The 22,902-nt window shown below is 41.5% G+C and overlaps 1 pseudogene; it reads right to left on the bottom strand.

The window, feature by feature from the left end:
* Window positions 1-17,819: 17,819 nt before the first annotated feature.
* LOC131279567 (gamma-adducin pseudogene) lies at window positions 17,820-22,396 on the bottom strand (annotated as a pseudogene).
* Between the last annotated feature and the right edge of the window lie 506 nt (window positions 22,397-22,902).

Raw genomic sequence — 22,902 nt, 5'->3', positions numbered from 1 at the left:
TTATGAGCCCCTTCCTTATAGTAATGTTTTTAAAGAATTAAAAAGGAGTCTAAAAGACAATGGAACACACTCCCCTGATACGGAGGGAGTCCTCAGAGCCTTGGCAAATGCTCATGCTATGATACCAGTAGACTGGAAAAGGTTAGTCTGCACTCTGTGCTGGCTCAAAACAGCATTTGGCTAACTGATTATCATGAAGGAGCGAACAGCAACATATTCCAAATCTTAATCACCAGATTCCTGTTACTCTTGAAACTCTTCTTGGTAAAGGCCAATTTGCCAATCCTCTGGCTCAGGCGCAAGCAGATCAGAGGTTGTTTACTCAATGTTTTGAAATTGCTCAAAAGGCATGGAAGGCTCTACCAGAAGGTAAATATCCTCAGAAATCTTTTGCCTCCATTAGACAGGGTGCCCATGAACCTTATATGGATTTCATAGATTGGCATAAAGAGGCTAATGATAGGCAAATAGACAATATTCAGGCTGCTGATACACTGCTTATGCAATTGGCTTATGAATATGCTAACGCTGATTGTCAGCAGGTTCTGTTACCTATCAAACCCACCGCACTTGCCATAGGCGATTATCTAAATGCTTTTCAAAATGTAGGTACTGAGATCCATAAAGCAAAAGTTCTTGCTGCTCTTATTAATATCAATGTCACTTGTTTTAAATGTGGGAAAAGAGGACATGTTTGGAGGAATTGTACTGTTAAAAATTCTTCTCCTTCTGAACGCTTGCCCACTCAAGTCTGTCCTAAATGTAAAAAAGGAAAACATTGGGCTAATCAATGCAAATCCTGGTGTGACAGTCAAGGGCGACCCCTATGATGAAATGCCCAGAGGAGCGTGGCTCCCGGTGCTCCCAAAACATACCAGAGCAAAAACCTCAGGCGTTTTGGAAAACACCCAGTCCTCAACCTCTGACCTTAAAGCAAGCACCCGAGGAAGTGCTGGACTTGTCATTTGCTCCACCCAAGAAATAATTGAAAAAAAAAAACCGAATGAGATTGAATTGGTTCCAACTGATGTTTGGGGCCCTCTACCCAAAAACACCTTTGTCTTCTTGTAGGATGATCCAGTACTTGTATTAATGGGCTCAGTGTTAACCCTGGTGCTACTGAGAATGATTATACAGGAGAAATAAAAATTATGCTTAGTTCCAATGTGTTTCAAATTGTTCCAATGGGGCAGTGTATCGCATAACTTTTGCTGCTTCCTATGCCTCCTATCGAATCAGAATCTAAAGCTCGAGCTGGGGGCTTTGGCAGTTACCACTGTTCAACAATTCTATAGTCCAGCCCCACAGCAGAATAAACCTATGCTAACAACATCCATAAATGGAATAGAGTTTCCTAAGCTAGATGACATGGGAGCTGATGTACCGCTTATTTCAGAGTCGTTTTGGCCATCGGCCTGGCCTAAAGAATCTTGCTCCTTTCCTTTGCAAGGAATAGGAGGCTCAACAACTACACAGGGCAGTTCCATTTTGTTACAAGTAACTGGGCCAGAGGGACACAAGGACATTTCAACCTTATGTTTTCCCCATCCCTATTAATTTGTGGGGAAGAGACTGACTATCCCAATGGAATGCCCAAATCACCATTCCACATTTTTGATGATGGTCACTGATTGATTAACTCCTCTGTCCCTTACAAGGATCTCTACAAGCCTGTATGGGTTGATCAGTGGCCTTTATTAGAGGAGAACCTTTTTCATGCTCATCAACTGGTGAAAGAACAATTAGCCCTTGCTTATATAGAAGTGTCCCACAGTCCCTGGAACACTATCTTTATTATTCCAAAAAAATCCAGAAAATGGAGACTTACTCATGATCTTAGACAAATTAACAAAATGACTCAACCCATGGGAGGCCTACAATCAGGTCTCCCTAACCCCGCTTTGCTCCCCCCAAATTGACATCTAATTATTATTGACTTGAAATATTGTTTCTTTCCTACTCCCTTAGCTGTGCAAGACCACCCTGGGTTTGCTTTTTCCTTGCCAGCTATTAACAATGCTTCTCCCATGCAGAGATATCAATGGACTCTGCTTCCTCAAGGTATGGTTAATAGACCTACCATTTGTCAATATCTACTTCATCAAATTTTACAGCCTATTTGTGAAAAATATCCAAGAGTTATTCTCTATCATTATATGGATGTTATTTTACTTGCAGCCATTACAGAAGAAAGCTTACAGGTTCTTTTACTTGAAGTCCTTCACATCATCCAAATTAATGGGTTACTTGTCGCTCAAGAAAAAATTTAGAGAGTTGAGCGTACGCAGTATTTAGGTTATATTTTAGCCAACAGAAATGTGCAGCTGTCAGCCTTTAAGTTGACCATTCCTTCTGAACTTACTTTAAATTATGTGCAGCATATTTTGGGAGTCATAAATTGGATAAGACCCACATTAGGTATTCCTACATAGCAGCTACGTCTGTCTAACGCCCTTAAGGGTGTTAACGAATGAAGCCAAAGCTGAACTCAACTTGGTGTCACAAGCCATCTCAGGAAGGTATTTACATCATCTTAACCCTCACTTCCCAATACTTTTTTTCTGTCTTTTTAGACCACATTCTCCAATAGGGTCACTTCCCAATACATTTTTTCTGTCTTTTTACACCACATTCTCCAACAGGATTGATAGACCGATTGACTCCAGCACTTCACATTCTCGAGTGGGTTTATTTATCCCATATCCCAAAGAAATCACTTACTCCATATGTTCAACTTGTTGCCTTTTTAAAGATTTTTATTTCTCTCTCCTTCCCCGCCCCCCCAGTTGTCTGCTCTCTGTGACTATTCGCTGTGTGTTCTTCTGTGACTGCTTCTATCCTTATCAGTGGCACCGGGAAACTGCATTTCTTTTCATTGTGTGATCTTGCTGTGTCAGCTGTCCATATGTGCGGCGCCATTCTTGGGCAGGCTGCACTTATTTCATGCTGGGCGGCTCTCCTCACGGGGCGCATTCCTCGTGCATGGGGCTCCCCTATGCGGGGACTCCTTGCACGCATCAGCGCTGCTCATGGGCCAGCTCCACCTTGCACGCATCAGCGCTGCTCATGGGCCAGCTGCACATGGGACAAGGAGGCCCGGGGTTTGAACCTTGGACCTCCCGTGTGGCAGGCAGACACCCTAACCACTAGGCCAAGTCCGCTTCCCAACTTGTTACCTTTTAAATCATAAAGGGACAGAATCACTGCTTGCAGGTAAGTGGAAAGGAGCCTTCATCAGTATTCATTCCCTTTACCACCTCACAGTTGGACGCTTTGCTACAGCATTCTCATGACTTTCAAGTTGCTTTAATAGAGTGCTAGGGGAATGTTAACTTTTCCCTTCCTGCTGATAAATTCCTCCAACACTTGCATACTTATCTTTTACTCTCCCTATTGTTATTTCTCATCTAATTTCTCACTGTTTTTGTCCACGGATCTGGAAAAACCGCTAAAGCTGCTATTACCTGGAAAATGCCAGAAGGCTGGCAATCATTTACTTTGCAGGGCTACTCACCCACACAAAAGGCTGAACTTGCTGCGGTCATCGCATCCTTACAGTATCTTTCTTCGCAGCCTCTAACATTGTTAGCGACTCTGCTTATACTGTCTATGTGGTTCACACTTTTCAAACTGCACTTATTAAGCCTTTGGATGACAAAGTTTTACACGTACTTTTTCTTACCCTCCGATCTCTTTCAGATGCTCGAATTAACCCTGTTTATATTACTCACCTCTGTTTCCACACTTCTTTACCAGGACCATTATCAGGGGGAAATGCCTAAGCTGACCACTTAGTCATGACTTCTACACTTGCTTTTCAACAATCTCATGTATCTCATGATTTCTTTCACCAAAATGCCAGAGCTCTCATAAAACAGTTTAAGTTGTCCCTTGCTTGAGCTAAACAAACAGTCCACAGCTGTACTGATTGCCGAGCTGTGACTTCACCGCAACCTGCACTGGCTGTTAACCCACGTGGCTTACAACCTAATGAATGAATTATGGCAGATGGATGTGACTCACTACCCTCATTTGGTGATTGAAGTATATTCATGTTACGATTCTATTCTCACATTATTTATTTGCTTCTTTACACACTGGAGAACGCTCCTCTCATGTGTGTTCACATCTTCAAGCTTTCTCCATCACAGGTCATCCCTGCTCTTTTTAAAAACTGATAATGGTCCCGCTTATACTTCATAGGCTCTTCAATGTTTTCTTACAATATTGGAATATTCAACATATTACTGGCATTCCTCATAATCCAAAAGGACAAGCTATTGTAGAGTGTTCCCACCATCTCCTGAAAACTTATCTTAAAAAACATAAAAGGGAGAATATGGATTCCCCCCCCGACCATGGAACCAGTTACAAAAAGTCTTATATACATTAAGTTTTCTAAATCACGATGCTCATTCCTGTTCTACAGTAGAAAGGCATTTCTAGCTCCTCACATCCTCATTCACAGCCTCTGGTTTGGTATAAGGATCCTAACTTGGGCCTGAAGGGCAGGGACCTGCCTCCCTCATTACATGGGGATGGGGTATGCTTGTGTTTCTACTTCTACAGGGATCTGCTGGTTGCCAGCCCAGAACATAAAGCCATATCATGGACCTCTCCAAGAAGGGTCTCCGACCTCCCACTTGCAAACTGGAAATAACTATAACCCCGGACGACCTGGGCTGGAAGTTTATGTAAAAAATGTTACTAACTGTAATTTTCCTGTCAATAAGACAACTGGATGGAGTGGCACTGGTAGTGGCAGTCCGTCAGTTCAGTTACTTAACCTTTTAAAGTCTCCATGGCATCTGAAACTTTGGAGACTGGGATTGCCATTTTTCCTAGAGAACACTGGATTGTACAATATCCGAAGGATGCTGTGGCCTGTCCTGACAATGCTCAGTGCAATGCCACTATTGTGGCTAAAGGTCCTATAGGTTCTGTTACTGTTTGTACAACCCATCTTTTTGTGCTCCTTGCAGCTACTGATCACTCCCTAACCTTTAAAGGAGCTGTTTATAATGTTACATTTAAACCTCCTATATACTATTTAAGTTGCTTGACTCATCACAATGTTACTACTTCAAATATTACTTCTTTGTTTATTTTTCAATGACAGGCACAACAGTGGGTACCCCTTAACCTCACATGTGAATGGCAACCTCTGACAGGACTTTTCCTACTGGTTGAAGCTTTTGACAAGTTGCAAGTAAAGTGCTTCCTTGGCACACTGATAGCAGCCATAATCTCCACTGTAACTATTGCCACATTAGGCGCTACTACTTCAAACTGCTGAAGAATTAGATTCATTTATGGACAATGTAACCAATGAACTGTTGATTCAAATGAACATAGATAGTGAAATTATGTTTAGATTAGATGCTTCAGAAGCTTCTGTTATGTGGATAGGACAACAAGAAGCTTTGTGCGAACTAAGTTGTCATGTGATTGTAACTTTTCTCATATTTGTGTAACCCCCCTTTCACAAGATTTATTGAGTGAAACCTGGCACACTGTCCAGCATAATCTTAACGCAGCTTTTCCTCAGAATACTTCACAAGAGCTTGCCTTATTACAAACCTATTTGTTTCATAATTGCCATAAATATAATAAAAGATATATTAATGTAATTTCATCTGTGTCACAACATCTCTCTCCTTCCAACTGGCTTGCACATCTTAATATACACAATTGGATAAATTTTGCTTTCATTATATTAGTGATTGCAGCCATTCTTTATCTATGCTACAAATTTGTATAGAAAAGATCAAAAGATGATATATTCTTTGTTTCTAAGTGATCTAACAAACAAAAAAGGGGGAAATGTGGCAAACCAGGCTGCCTCTGTGAGACCCTGATGGAAGTTCAAGGAAAACTTTGAACGGAGATGGTTGAAAATGACTGTCACCTGCGGTCACCCCTCGGGCTGAAGTGTGGTTTGCTGGCCTGGCGGGGGAGCAGCCGCCATAGGCCTAATTCCAAGCCGCTGCCCCCATAATAGGGTGGCTGGTCGGACTCACCGCCACCCCTGAAGGGAGCTCGGCATGGGCGCAGAGTGCCCTCGGGTCTCCCCTTCTCGGCAGCCATGCTTCCGCGGCCGCCCCTCCTCCCGGATAGCGCCACACGATGCCTTATGAGGCAACACCCTTCTTCTTCTTTCTCCCTGCGCAGGCGCAGGGTGGAAAATTCCAGTCTGCCTTTTCCCTCCCTCCGACAGCAGCAACAGCCAGGCGTGGGCGGGAAACTCCAGTCTGCCCTCTACCCCAGCAACAGAAGCCACCAATCCCTAAACCCTGCCCCTTCCCCCAGCAACAGTGACAGCCAATCCCTAACCACCACCCCTCCCCCATCCAGTACCGCCCACTGACCTTTCTCCGGCAACCAATCAGAACAGGGCATGGCTTCGACCAATCAGCCTTCCCCAGCCCCTATAAAACTGTTGCCTCTCCCTCAATAAAGTGGACTTGCGTGTTTACCTTGTCTCCGCGGTAGTTCTTCTGCCGTGCGCCCTCCAGTCCTGAGAGCCCCCGACAAGGGCCTGGCCTCCCTTGTCCCCAGTTCGTCGCCTGCTTCTCTGGGTGACCCCCTTGTCGCCAGCTTCGCCGGGCGACCCCGTCAACCGAACCGCGCAACCCCTGTGAGACCGATCCTTTGTCTGCTGCTGGACCGACCCCTCGTCCCAAGTGGGACCGACCCCTCGTCCCAAGCGGGACCGACCCCTCATCCCAAGTGGGACCGACCCCTCATCCGCAGCCAGACCCCACCTCTACCGACCGAGCAAGCCGTCGCAGTCACCATCATGTCTGTCTGAGGAGCCTTGTAAGTCATGTAGTACCCAGGAAAATTTGTTCAGTACACAAGGGGATGAAAGTAACTGTAATGTTCAGAACACAGCCTGCTGTAAACACACAATGAGACATTATTCACAAGCTGTACTAAGTTAGAAATGCTTATGATTAACCAGGGAAACAAATTCCTAAGTCATGATCACTTGTTAATTCTACATCATAGCTGAAACTAAGATATACATATATATATACTGGGTAAAAACCAATAAAGGGAGCTTCTTCTTTAAGCACACAACTGTGTGTATGCATGTGCTTTCTGCATGCATCTGAGTCTTGCTGGCCAAGACTCTTCCCACTTCTGGACCCCAACAATAAAACCCATGGCTAACTGCAGCTGACTGAGAAGGGAACAACCATCTTCCTCCCTGGGAAGAGGGAGGGTGTGGCAGAGGGCAGCGTGGTTTCACTTTAGTGAGTTTGACCACACAGCCAGCTCTGAACCTCATTCTCACCAGACCAGAAACAAGGGTAAGCAGGGGATTGAGGCACTTCCTTGGAAGCGCTCACCAACGAGTGCCATCTGCTGGCCAGTTGGGAAACAGCAATGAGAAAAACTGCTTTTAGGTCACTTTTTCCCCAAACTCTGGGGAAAAATATCTGTACCCCATTATTGAATCCCTGGCCTGGTTTTGGTAACATAATGTGGGCAGTTTGAAAGATACAGAGTGAGTTGAACCAAAACTCAAAGAGCCATTGTGAAAGAAAACCAATCATTCAAAGATGATCCAATACTAATCATCCTCAAGCTCTTCCAAAAAATCAAACTGGAGAGAATGCTACTAAACACATTCTATGAAGCCAACATCACCCTAATACCAGAACCAGATAAAGATACTACAAAAAACAAAATTATAGACCAATACTTATAATGAATATATATGTAACTCAATGGGATAAACTCTTGAAAAATATTGACAATCCCATATCCAACAAGGGTTTGCTATCCATGTCATAGAAAGAGATCACACAACTCAAAGATGTAAAGACAAGCAACCCAATTTAAAAATGGGCCAGCAATGAAGACACCCAGGTCCTATGGTCATGATAGATGGCTCTGGAGTTCAGGCCTTGCCAGTGGGCCCTACTTTGGAACTTGTGTTCCCGAGTGTGATGGAGTTGGACTTAAATGTGACTTCTCTACACATGCCTCTTATGTCACTTTTACTGAACCTGTGGTTGGCGCTGGGGTTGGTGTGTGCTCAGGAGACTTGAATCTCTGGACTGTCCATGTGCCAGCTGGGACCTGAGCTTCAGAAGAGTTTCAACAACTACTCTCTGGTTCATTGGACTTACCCAGGTCAGCTGACAGGGAGGTGAGGATGGTCAACCACCACACCATGGAAATGAGAGAGTCTACAACTGCAAGCGGGAGAATCTCATCTACCAGCCATATGGGATCTAAACCTTCTTGATTTAGAGATGGAGTGTGCATTGCCATCCCAGGGTCTTCAGGTTGGAGGAATAAATTATGGATTACAGAGGACTTACTGGTATTACTATAGAATTGTTGTAACCGTAGCAATGGAACAAACTATCACTGATTTGGAGACAGTGGCTATGGGAGTTGCTGAGGGTAGCGAGAGGGAAGAAGAGGTGTGATATGGGGGCATTTTTGGAACAGGAAGTTGTCCTGAATACTACTGCAAGGGCAGATGCAGGAAATTTTATATCCTGCCATAACCCACTGAATGGACTGGGAGAGTGTGTAAACTACAATGTAAACTATAATCCATGCTGTGTAACAGTGCTCCAAAATGTATTCATCAAATGCAATGAATGTATCACACTGACGAAAGAGGTTGTTGATGTGGGAGGAGTGGGGGTATATGTGAACTTCTTATATTTAGTAATGTAACATTTTGTGTGATCTATTTTTCTTTAAAAAAGAGATAATATAAAACAACAGCAACAAAAAAACTACACTGAGGGAGTGGATGTAGCTCAGGTGGTTGAGCACCTACTTCCCATGTATGAGGCCCTGGGCTTGATCCCCAGTTCCTCCTAAAAAGAAAGGAATGAAAAAAATGTCATTAAGGGGTAACTCTCATTTCATTTTCAAGTATTGTTCTAAAATTTACTGAGGTGTTGAGAGTACAGCTCTGTGATGAAAATGAGGGCTGCTAAGTGTGCACTTTGAATAGATTGTACAAAGCATGAGACTATAAAACACAATGAATCCTATGGTAGAAGGTGGACCATGATTAACAAAACACATATGAGAACTTCTGTCATGATCTACGACAAGTATATAATACTAATACAGGCTGTTATTTACCAGATACATTGGAGGAAAATACACCAAATATAAGATATTTGCTGTAGTAATGTTTCGATGATGCTCTTTCATAGTTTGTAATAATTGTTTTACAATGCAGATTGTTGGTAATGTATGGGAGCCCTGTATGATGATATGCATGTTTTTTTGTAGTTCACAACTTATACACGTATTGTTTATGGATGTTCATGTACGAATGATGAACTTCAATACAACAAGGAAAAAAAAAGAATTTATACACCACAATTGAGTGGGTTTTATCCCAGGTATACAAGGGTGTTTCAACACAAGAAAATCAATTAATGGTATTACCACGAAAAATCACATGATCCTCTTGATTGATGTAGAAAAAGCATTTGACATAATATAGCACCCTTTCTTGGTTAAAAAAAAAATCTCCAAAAATAGGAATAGAAGGAAGTGTTCTCAACATGGTGAAGTTCATACATGAGAAACTCACAGCTAGCATTGTAGTGAACAGTGGAAAATGGAAATCTTTCCTGCTGAGATCAAGAGCAAAACAAGCATCCCCTGTGTCACCACTGTTATTTGATATTTTGCTAGAAGATCTAGCTAATTAATTAGGCTAGTTAAATAAATAAAAGGCATCCAAATAGGAACAAAAGAAGGAAAACTTTCCCTGATTATGTAATCCTACAGCTAGAAAATTCAGAAAAATCCACAACAAATATCCTAAAACTATATAAGAGGTCAGCAAAGTGGTGGAATACAAGATCAATTTGCAAAAATTCATAGCGTTTCTATACACTACTGATGAGCAATCTGAGGAGGAAATGAGAAAAAATTCCATGTACAAACGTGCCTAAAAGGATCTAATGTTTAGGAATAAATTTACCAAGGACATAAAGAACCTGAATTCAGACAACTAAAAAACATTGCTAAAAGAAACTGAAGAAGACTTAAATAAATGGAAAGACATTGTGTATTCATGGACTGGAAGACTAAATATTGTTAAGATGCCAGTTTTACCCAAACTGATTTATAGATTTAAGACAATCCCAATAAAAATGCCAACAGTCTTTTTTTTCCTTTTTTGCATAAATGGAAAAGCCAATTAACAATTTTATTTGGAAGGGTAAGTGGCCATGAATAGACAAAAAATTATTTAAATAGAAGAATGAGAGGATTGTGTGAACATGGCTGATGAGGTAGGCAGATAAAACTTAGCTCTTACTAGAACAACTGAGAGGGAGTCAAGAGCTGCCTTGCTGACCTACTTTGGGGTACAGTAGACCAGGACAGTGCTTCCCAAAGTAATCTCTCTGACCACAATGAAATGAAGCTGGAAATCAGTAAGGACCAGAGAACCAGATTAGGCACAAAGATAGGGAAGTTAAACAATACACTCTTAGACAAACAGTGGGTCAAGGAGTGAATATAAAAAGAAATCAGTAACTACCTTGGAGTGAATGAAAATGGCATGACATATCAAAACCTATGGGGTGCAGTAAAACTGTGCTGAGAGGGAAATTCATAGCTATAAACGCATATTTCAAAAAAGAAGATAGAGTGAAAATTAAAAACCTAACTGCACACCAGAAGGAATTAGGAAAAGAACAACAAACTAATCCCAAAAGAAGTATAAAGAAGGAAATAACAAAGATTAGAACAGCTTTAAATAAAATCAAAATTTTAAAAATAATAGAAACAAACACTGAAAAAACAACCAAAAGCTGGTTCTTCAAGAGGCTCAAGCCCTTAAATAGACTAGCAGAAATAAAAGAGAAGATGCAAATACACAAACTAGGAAATGAGGAAGGAGATATCACTATTGGCCCCACAGAAATAAAGAGTATCATAAGAGGATACTTTGAAAAATTATATGCCAATGATATGGAGAATTTAGAGGAAATGGACAATTTCCTAGAAACATACAAGCAGCCTACATTGATGAAAGAAAAAATCGATGAACTCAGTAGACCAATCACAAGCAATGAGATAGCATCAGTTATCAAAAACCTCCCACTAAGAAGAGACCAGGACTAGAAGGCTGCATTGGTGAATTCTACCAAACATTCTGGAAAGAACTAACACCAATCCTGCTTAAACTTCCAAAAAAAAATAGAAGTGAAAGGAACATTGCCTAACTTATTCTGTGATGCCAAGATCACCCTAATACCAAAGCCAAACAAAGATGTCACAAGAAAGGAAAACTACAGACCAATCTCTCTAATGAAACTAGATGGCAAAATCCTTCGTGAAATACACACTTATCATATTCAACAACATATCAAATGAATCATACACCATGACCAGGTGAGCTCCATCCCTGGTATGCAAGGATGGTTCAACATAAGGAAATCAATCTATGTTTTACACCTTATAAACAGATCGAAAGGAAAAAATCACATGATCATCTCTATAGATGCAGAAAAAGCATTCAACAAGATACAACACTCTTTCCTGATAAAAACACTACAATAGATACAAATAGAAAGGAACTACCACAACATGATAAAGGGTATCTATGAAAAACCCACTAACTAACATCATATACAATGGTGAAATTCTAAAAGCATTCCCTCTAAGATCAGGAACAAGACAAGGATGCCCACTATCACTGCTCCTATTTAACATTGTGTTTGAAGTACTTGCTCAAGGACTTAGGCAAGAAAAAGCTATAAAAGGCATACAAATTGGAAAGAAAGAAGTAAAAATTTCACTATTTGCAGATGACATGATCCTAAACATAGAATACCCTGAGAAATCTACAACGAAGCTTCTAGAGCTTATAACTAAGTTCAGTAAAGTTGCAGGTTATAAGATCAATGTGCAAAAATCAGTAGCATTTCTGTACACCAATAATGAGCAATCTGAGGAGGAAATCAAGAAACAAATACCATTTACAATAGCAACTAAAAGAATCAAACACCTAGGAATAAATTTAACTAAAGATGTAAATGACTTTTATGCAGGAAATGACACAACACCGTTAAGGAAATCAAGAAGTATTAAATAAATGGAAAAATATTCCCTGTTCATGCATAGGAAGACTAAACATCATTAAGATGTCTATCCTACCCAAACCAATCTACAGATTTACAGCAATCCCAATAAAAATAAGCACAGCATTTTTTGCTGAATTGGAAAAACTACAAAATTTATTTTGAAGTGCAAGAGGCCCTGAATAACCAATTGCATATTGAAGAAGAAAAATGAAATCTGAGGAATCACACTACCTGGCTTTAAAACATATTACAAAGCTACAATGGTCAAAACTGCATGGTATTGGCACAAAGACACACTGACCACTGTAGCTGAATTGAGAGTTCTAATATAGATCCTCACATATACAGTCATCTGATATTCAACAAGGCCACCAAGACCACTCAACTGGGAGAGAATGGCCTCTTCTACAAATGGTACTTGGAGAACTGGGTTTCCATATTCAAAAGAATGAGAGTGGAACACCATCTCACATCTTATAGAAAAAAATCAAGTCTAGATCGATCAAAGTTCTAAATATAAGAGCCATGACCATAAAGACCTTGGAAGATAATGTAGGGAAGCATTTAAAGGACCTCGTATTAGGAAATGGTTTTATCAACTTCACACCCAAAGCACAAGCAAGGAAAGAAAAAATAGAAAAAAATTAAAAATGTTTGCACCTCCAAGGAGTTTGTCAGGAAAGTGAAAAGGCAACCTACCCAATGGGAGAAAAAATTCAGTAACCATATATCTGATAGGAGCCTAATATCCAGCATATATAAAGAAATCCTACACCTTGAAATGAAAAGACAAAAAAACAAAACAAAATAAAACAAAAACATTTCACAAATGGGCAAGTGATTGAATAGATACTTCTCCAAAGAAGAAATACAAATGACTAAAAAGCCCATGAAAAGATGCTCAGAATCACTAGCTATTAGGGAAATGAATATCAAAACTACAATGAGATATCATCTTACACCCATTAGACTAGGAACCATCAGAAAAACAGAAGACTACAAGTATTGGAGTGGATGTGGAGGAACAGGAACCCTCGGAGTGGATGTGGAGGAACAGGAACCCTCATCCATTACTGGTGGGAATGTAGAATGGTGCAGCCATTTGGAGGACAGTTTGACAGTTCCTCAAAAAACTTAACTATCGATCTGCTGTATGACACAGCAATTCCACTGCTGGATATATACCCAGAAGAAGTGAAAGCAAGGACACATCAGACACGTACACACTGATGTTCATAGTGGCATTATTCACTATTGCCAAAAGTTGAAATCAACCCAAATGCCCATCGACAGATAAATGGATAAAAGCAATGTGGCACATACATAGATTGGATTATTACTCACCTGTAAGAAAGAATACAGCACAAACACATGGGATAACATGGATAAATCCTGAGGACCTTATGTTGAGTGAAGCAAGTCAGGCTTTGAAGGACAAATATTACATGATCTCACTGATATAAATTAAGCAAATTGAGCAGACTCAAAGAGCAAGAGCCTGGAAGATAGGTTTACAGGAAACAGAAAGGGAGAAGAAGGGTGTAAGCCAATGCCCATGTGGGTGAAATCTATGATAAGGTGGAAATGTGTAGTTGTACAGTGAAGGGAAATGGCAGAGGTGTAGTGATACTATGGGTAGGGTGGTGTAGACCTGATGGGGAAGGGTGGGGAGGGAGGGTTAGATGGTCCTTGGAACTGGGGGGGGGGATGGTTGGGGAAGGTAGCAGGTGAACACTGGGGACTGGTGGGTACATGATTAAAAGACAATGTTGGAGAAAGTGGCCATGGTAGTGGCTGAGGGCAGGGAGAGGGAAGAAGAGATGAGGTACAGGGGCATTTTTGGGACCTGGAATTGTCCAAAATGATATTGCAGGGACAGATGCTGGACATTATCTATCATGCCATAACCCAATACCTACTGTATTGGGGGAGAGTGTAAACTATAATGTAAAGTATAATCCATGCGGTGCAGCAAGGCTCCAAAATGTATTCACTAAGTGCAATGAATGTGCCACAATGATGTGTCGGGGTGTGGGGTGTGGGGTATGTGGGAACCTCTTATATACATATATATATTTTTAAGATTTTTTATTTCTTTCTCTCCCCTTCCCCCACCCCAGTTGTCTGCTCTCTGTGTCCATTTGCTGTGTCTTCTTCTGTGACTGCTTCTATCCTTATCAGTGGCACTGGGAATCTGTGTTTCTTTTTGTTGTGTCATCTTGTTGTGACAGCTCTCCATGTGTGTGACTCCTTTATTGGGCAGGCTGCACTTTCTTTTGCACTGGGCGGCTCTCCTTATGGAGCCTACTACCTGCGTGTGGGGCTCCCCTACACGGGGTCACCCCTGCGTGGCAGGGCACTCTTTGTGCACAGCAGCACTGTGCATGGGCCAGCTCCACATGGGTCAAGGAGGCCCGGGGTTTGAACCACCATCCTCCCATGTGGTAGGCAGATGCCCTATCCATTGGGCCATGTCCGCTTCCCTCTTACATTTTTTAATGTAACATTTTCTGTGATCTATGTACCTTAAAAAAAGACATTTTAATTTAAAAAAAGTACAATGTTGGGAATACTCTTTTATAATATGACAAGGAAGGTTTACTGATTTAGTGTGTTGGATGGAGGGGCATTTGGGCAAAGGCATAATTGGGACAGGCTTTCAGGGAGTGCTCAAGAGATCTTTTTGTCATAGTGTGTTGTATCAATGGGTAAAGATCCTCATAATGAACAAGATGGTGTTGGATTCCCATCCTGGCGAGGCCTGCTATGTTCCCAAACAGATGGGTGGGAGTCTCTTGAGAGCACGGGCAGAGCCTTACAGGGGAGGACAGACCAGTGTTTTTGCAAGTAATTATGAATCTTGTCCTTCAAGGAGTGAAGCCTGGTGGTCACCATGGACACGAAGGGGAGGGGCAGGGAGGACTAGAATAGAACAGGGGCATTTTGGGGGCAACGGAAGTGTTCTACATGATCTTGCAGTGATGGATACAGGCCATGCGTAATTTCATCAAAAGTTTATAAAATGTATGGTCCAAAATGTAAGCCATAATGTAAACCATTGACCACTCTAGTAGCTATATTTCAGTATTTGTACATCAGAGTAAAAAACATATCATCCACATATAGAAAGGTTATTAATATGGGAAGGGGAAAAGGGGGAGGCTGTTGGTTATATGGGAATATCCTGTATTCTGTATGTGACTTTACTGTGACCTAAAACTTCTTTGAAGACAAAATGAAAAAAAAGTAAGACACTGGGGGAATAAATGGAATAAAATAATGTCACTGTACATACAGGACAATAGATATTACAGTGATAGAAGGCAAAAAGTCCAAAACTTAAAAAACAACAACATTTTCCAGTATTTTTTAATATCTGAATTTTTGAGTTTTAACTTCAGTTTTTCTAAATTATTATTTATTTTATTTCTTATGTTTAAACCTATCATTATTATTTCATTTTCCTGTTAATTGTACTTGATGATATCCTTGGCTTCATTTAAAAAAAAAACTTTTTAAAATTAAAGCTAATAGACCACAAAAAACAGTACATTAAAAAACATGGGGGAAGCAGACTTGGCCCAGTGGTTAGGGCATCCGTCTACCATATGGGAGGTTCATGGTTCAAACCCAGGGCCTCCTTGACCCGTGTGCAGCTGGCCCATGCACAGTGGTGATGCACGCAAGGAGTGCGGTGCCATGCAGTAGAGTCCCCACATAGGGGAGCCCCATGCACAAGGAGTGCGCCCCATAAGGAGAGCTGCCCAGCGCAAAAGAAAATGTAGCATGCCCAGGAATGGTTCTGCACACATGCAGAACTGACACAATGAGATGATGCAACAAAAGAGACACAGATTCCCATGCTGCTGACAACAACAGAAGCGGACAAAGAAGAAGATGTGGCAAATAGACACAGAGAAGACAACTGGGGTGGGGGGGAAGGGGAGAGAAATAAATAAATAAATAAATCTTTTAAAAAAAAAGGAAGGTAATGAGAGGCAACCCGCTCTTGATGCCAAAATCTTCTCTTGAGGTGAAGAAGATCCTATTGAAGCAATGAAGTATGAAAATCAGCTTCAACTGGTGCAGAAGAAGCCCCTTTCTGTCCTCACTTCAACTTGCCTGATTAACATAGTGAAATTTCCATTCAGGGGTGGAGTTATCCACCCCTTTTTGTACATTAAATATATATGCAAACGAGATTTCCTAAACATAGTAATCATACAACTATATAACTAGCTGTGTATGTTCATCCATATGCATAAAAGTTCATCCATATGCATAAGTGAAACAAATGCTAAGTAGGAACTTAGGTATTTAAGCAAGAATGAACCTGTAGCATGGGAGTTAGGTCTGTGTTGCTTTAGACCTTGGCTCCTGTCTGCAGACATAATAAATATAAGTTCTACCCAACTCTTGGGTTAAAGTTCTTATTTCCTCTACATCTCTTGTTATCTCCAAAGGCCTGGCTTTGAGGGCTAACACTGTCTTCTCAATATCCATTATCTCTTTATCTATTATGTTTCTTCTTGGAATTGATTTAGGAGCTTTGTGTGAACATCATTGCTTAGTTATCTTTTTTTTTTTAAGATTTATTTTTTAAATTTATTTCTCTTTCCTCTCCCCCCACCCCCAGTTGTCCGCTCTGTGTCCATTCGGTGCGTGTTCTTCTGTGACCACTCTATCCTTATCAGCAGCACCAGGAATCTGTGTTTCTTTTTGGTCTTTCATCTTGTTGTGTCAGCTCTCCGTGTGTGCAGTGCCATTCTTGGGCAGGCTGCGCTTTCTTTCACATTGGGCAGCTTGCCTTACGGGGCGCATTCCTTGCGCGTGGGGCTCCCCTACGCGGGGGATACCCCTGCATGGCAGGGCACTCCTTGCACTCATCAGCATTGTGCATGGGCCCACTCCACACAGGGCAAGGAAGCACGGGGCTTGAACCGTGGACCTCCCATGTGGATGGATGCCCTATCCATCGAACCAAGTCCGCTTCTCGCTTAATTGTCTTAAATCCTGTGTCTCATGATTCTTGGATTGTACCTTTGGCTATGCCATATCTTCCTGTTTCTTAGTATGCCTTGTAAATTTTTGCTCATATATAGGCACCTCATTATGCTGGTGATTTTACAATATAGTTCTCTCAGTTGCTTGGTGGTTTTGTTTTACACTCTTTGATTTTTGGTTCAATTGTTCCTCAAACTTTAAGATTGTCCTGTTGAAGTTATCAAAAGAGATCCAGGGACCCAGCAATAGGGCACTGATGAGACCTATGGGGTCTGGGAAGGAACTAGACAACCCTTGACTTCACGCCCCTTTGCCAGCAGATGACACTATTTGGGAAACCATTTCACAGAGAAGAATCCTTCAGTCTCCACCACACTGGATTTTCTGAGTCAGTGATTCTAAACTGGGCTCTTCTATTTAATCTCATGAAGACAAATATCCTCAGCCCTCCACCACACCCTCCCACTTCTCAAGGATGAATATGACTTTGCCCTCCTCTGGTGGCTCTCAGTCGCATGTTTTGCCAAGGCCTTTTCCCTTGAGAATGAAGTACACGGTGGCATTCCCAGTTGTCGGGCCAGTAACTTTTAGTTTTCATTTGGCCTCTTCACCTCACTGTCTCGATTCTCTCCTAAACGTTACATATGTCACTCTCCTGGTGTGCAGATCCCCAAAGCAGCTCCATTGGACAATTATTACCCCTCTCTGTTTTGTAAGAGAGCATCACCCTGCCTGACTTACTCTGAGGCCATCTTCAAACTTAATTTTGCCAAAATTCCATTTTTTTATGGACACTTTTATTTACACCTCCTCCTCTAAAACCTGTAACTGTGTAACTGAATGCTTTATGCTTCTGAAGATCCAGTAAAAGTAGATTGTCTACTCCACCTTCCTCTGCTAATGCCCACACCTGCATTTCATAGGCATCTGTGCATTAAGTATATAGTGAAAAACCTCCTCAACTGTTTCTCTAAGAGCTACCACACCATAATTCTTGAGAACCAGCACTTTGCAACTTGGCTCCAGAACTTCCTGCAGTTGAGTTCTCTCCTCTGGTTCATCAAGTAACCCTTGAAATTTGTAGTAGGTGACTTCTTCCAGGATCAAGGACTTTGAGAAATGGATTGAAGACACATGTCATGGAGAACACAGCTCCTGTTGCAGGGGTATGGATGTATGTCACACATTTAACATCAGGACTAGTTGAATAGTTTGCAGCACACGGACTCAATTCTGTATTTATGGTCAGCTTTCAAATGACTACTTTGCTGGTCAACCTATATCTCTTATTATATTACTTTCCCAAGTTAGAGGCTGTGGCTTCAGAAAAAGATAAGCATTTAGGAATTATTACAATGAAGTCCTGCTCCTCATTCTTTCTGAGATATGTTTTTCCAGGTGTGCCCATCCAAAAAGGTGAACAAATCCTTATAGGCAGGCAGGTTTACAATGCATAAGTTTTTCTCCCTTCACATATTAGGATTTGTCTTCACCAGGAAGGTAGTGAATAGGTTTGGCCATGACAGGACAGAGGGGAGATGAAGTAAAGCCTAGAAAGGGCTGGCTGTGATGCCGTCTGCAATCTGTTGTAATGCTCATAATCCAGTTGGGCTGTGGCCTTTCTCCATCTGTTCTATTTCTGTTTAATTTTTTTTTTTTGAAGCAAAAATGATATACTTTATTGAGTAAAACATAAATATGAATGATGCTGAATTCTCATCAAACAAAATGGAAAAAAGGAGACAATGGAATGATAATTTTAAAGTGCTGATGTGTTAAAACAAACAAACAAAAAAACAACAGTCATTAAAGGCGTTTCTTTCTCAAATAATTAAAAACAGAGATTGCCAGATTGGAATAAAGCTTTTTGTAAGGCAATCACTTTAAATAGAAGGTCACAGACAGGATCAAGCCAAAAGAATGGAAAAATACACATCATATAAACCCTATATATAATTAAGGAGTTGTGGCTATATTAATAATATTTTTAAAAGTAGATTTTAAAACAAAAAGTGTATTTCAGAGATAAAAAAGTATCATTTAGATATGATAAAAGACACAATTCAATAAAAGACACAAAAATCCTTAATGTAAATATAATAACATTCTGAAAAATACAAAAATTGACTTAAGTAAAGGGAGAAATAGACAATCATAGATAATGATTTTAACCTCATAAGAGAACAAATAAGTTAAAATAATTAAGAATATGAAATGTCACTTCTCTCTTTTTTTTTTAGATTTTTTTATTGACTTTGTAATAATATTACATTAAAAATATATATGTGAGGTCCCATTCAACCCCACCCCCCCACCCCCCCCCTCCCCCCCCCCAACAACACTCGTTCCCATCATCATGACACATCCATTGGATTTGGTAAGTACATCTTTGGGCACCTCTGCACCTCATAGACAATGGTTCACATCATGGCCCATACTCTCCTCCATTCCATCCAGTGGGCCCTGTGAGGATTTACAATGTCCGGTGATTACCTCTGAAGCACCATCCAGGGCAGCTCCATGTCCCAAAGATGCCTCCACCTCTCATCTCTTCCTGCCTTTCCCCATACCCATCGTCCACCATGTCCACTTTTCCCAATCCAATGCCACCTCTTCTATGTGGACATTGGATTGGTTGTGTCCATTGCACCTCTATGTCAAGAGGAGGCTCAGATTCCACATGGATGCTGGATGCAATCCTCCCATTTTCAGTTGTAATCACTCTAGGCTCCATGGTGTGGTGGTTGTCCTTCTTCAACTCCATCTTAGCTGAGTGTGGTAAGTCCAATAGATCAGATTGTAGGTGCTGGAGTCTGTTGAGGCTCAGGACCTGGCTATCACATTGTCAGTCCAGAGATTCAAATCCCCTAAATATATCTTAAACCCCAACATTAACTGCACCTCCAGCACATTAGCATGAAAGTCTTATGAAGGGAGATCCCATCTGAGTCCAGATTCATCACACATAAACACCATTTCCAAAGAGGGGCCATCTGCCCTCGTAGTTAACCCCAACGGCCATGACCATAACTCCCATGGGTCTCTTTAGCCCTCAAAGGAACCAATATCTGGGGGTTGTATCTGCTTTATCTGTCTCTCTGACTCTGCTCAGTTGTGCATGAGGGCAATCCTTCTGCCAGCCTCCAGACTCTTTTTTAGAAACTTGTAGCCATATAAACTCATTTCTCCTTTCCATTTCCCCCTTACTTTAGGTCAAACAGCATTTTAAAGTCATGGTATTTTATGTAGACGTGGCTATTCTGCTGATCCACATTGAACCTTCCGTATAAGGTCATTTTCCAGTTGCATCATCAGCTGGTAATTGATAGTGGTCCCTCGTTGCCAGGGAGGCTCATCCCCGGGTGTCATGTCCCACGCTGGGGGGAAGGCATTGCATTTACATGCTGAGTTTGGCTTCGAGAGTGGCCGCATTTGAGTAACATGAAGGCTGACAGGAGGAAATTCCCAGGCACAATGTTGCTCTAGGCCTTGTTCTTATTTTAGGTTTATCAGCTCACAAGCATAGTCATTAGCATCAGGGGCTCACTGTTGAACCCTCACTCCCTCCCGGTCCCCGCCACTGTACCTGGGAGACTGTTTCTTTTTAATTTTTTATTTAATTTTTAATTTTATTTTTTGAATAATAAATTGTGTTTTTTTTAAGAGGTACAGAAACCACAAAAAAAAGTTACATTAAAAAATATAAGAGTTTCCCACATACCCCACTTCCCACTACCCCACTCCTACCACATCAAAAACCTCTTTCATCACTGTGGCCCATTCATTACATTTGGTGAATTCATTTTGGATCATTGCTGCACTGCATGGATTATAGTTTACATTGTAGGTTACATTCTCCCCCTGTACGTTCAATGGGTTATGGCAGGATATATAATATCAAGCATCTGTCCCTGCAATAAAATGCCACCATATATCACCTCTACTTCCCTCTCCATACCCTCAGCAACTACCTTGGCCACTTTCTCCAGATAATTGCTACAGTTTCTTCCCTTACTAGTCACAATAGTTCTGTAGTAGCATACCAGTAAGTTCACACTAATCCATATTTTATTCCTCCATCCTGTGGACTCTTGGTTGGTGATGTCCTCTCCACCTCTATATCAAGAGGGGGCTTAGATCCCACATGGTTGTTGGATGTGATTCTCCTGCTTGGAGTGGTAGGCACACTCGGTTCCCTCGTGTGGTGGTTGACCATCTTCACCTCCTGTTAGCTGACCTGTGCATGTCCAACAAACTGGAGAGTAGGTGCTGCAACTCTGCTGAGGCTCAGGGCCCAACTGGCACTTGGCCAGTTTAGAGATTGAACTCTCTTGGGTATACACCAAACCCAGAACCAACCACAGGTTCAGTAAAAGTGATAGAAGAGGCATGTGTAGAAAGCTCACATCTGAGTCCAACACCATCACACTCAGGAACACAAACTACCAGGTAGGGCCCACTAACAAGGCAATGAACTTTAGAGCCAGCCACCATGATCATAGAACCTGTGTGTCCCCATAGCCCTCAGGAGCACCAGTATCTGGAGTTGGGATCCTGCTGGGGTGTTGCGATCCTGCTGGAGCATGCATAAGCACAACCCCTGTGATGACCTCCTGACTCTTTTTTGAAGACTCTTAACCATATAAGCTCATTTATCTTTACCATTTCCCCCTTTTATTCAAGGTCCCTTTCTAGTTGCATCACCAACTAGTGATTGGTAGTAATCCCTCAGTGCCAGGGAGGCTCATCCCCAGGAGTCATGTCCCTTGCTGAGGGGAAGGTAATGCATTTACATACGGAGTTTGGCTTAGATAGTGGCCACATTTGAGTAAACGGAGGCTCTCAGGAGGTAACTCTTAGGTACCCTGCAGCTCTAGGCCTAGTTGAAATTTCAGGCACACAGGCTCATAAGCATAGTCATCAGTATCATGTGCTCCTCATTGGACCACCCTTCTTCATATTCTTTGTTGTTGCATTTGGGAGATTGTTGCTGTTCCATTAGGAATGTGACAGGGTTCCCCTGGCTAGGAACTCAGCACTCCTTCAGTTGTCATTTGTAACTGTAAGTACTAAGAAAATATGACAATTCAGGTCTTCCCCAAAGGTAGAACTCTGCAGTATCTGAGTAACTCCTTTCCTCTGCTCCATCATATTGAAATCCCATCGTAGATCAGAACACATATTCCTCTCCCTGATATATTCTCAGTCATTTTCATTAATGTGGTCCAACACTTCTCATTGTGAGTCACCCTGGGAGGAGGAGGAGGAGTGATCACACCTTGACTGCCATCTGAACTCATACTTTAATCCTGTCATTTCTCCTGGTTATCTAAGTCCATGGGAACAGCCAATTGGAAGCCCCCTCATCCCCACATGCTGCTGTCCTCCCCACTACTGCACATTCCCTTGTTAAGGTACCACAGCCAACCCTAGCCAAGGTGCTTCCTGTTCCTGCTGGAAGGAGGCGGAAACTAAATTTTCTAATGTTAGTTTAATCTTAGATTCCTGGCATACACCTAACTTGGTCTTGGTCTATAGTAATATTTTTAGATTAATGAATTCTATTTCCTAATAAAATTGTAGTTGGAATTTCTTCTTAAGTGTGTTTGGGAGAGATTGGCCTACAATCCATTTGCTTCATTATCCATTTCAGGTCACCTATTCCATTTGTGCAAAAAAGGCTTCTAGAATTTTGATAGAGATTGCACTGGATTCATACGTTGTTTTAGGTGGTGTCAACAACTTAACAATATTAAGTCTTCCAATCAATGAACATGGGAAGTTTTTCCAATTATGTAGTTCTTCT

Source organism: Dasypus novemcinctus, chromosome 8 (genome assembly GCF_030445035.2).
Source record: "Dasypus novemcinctus isolate mDasNov1 chromosome 8, mDasNov1.1.hap2, whole genome shotgun sequence".
Lineage (NCBI taxonomy): Eukaryota > Metazoa > Chordata > Mammalia > Cingulata > Dasypodidae > Dasypus > Dasypus novemcinctus.
Note: the sequence above shows the minus strand (reverse complement) of the source record. Positions and strands in the feature narration are given on the sequence as shown.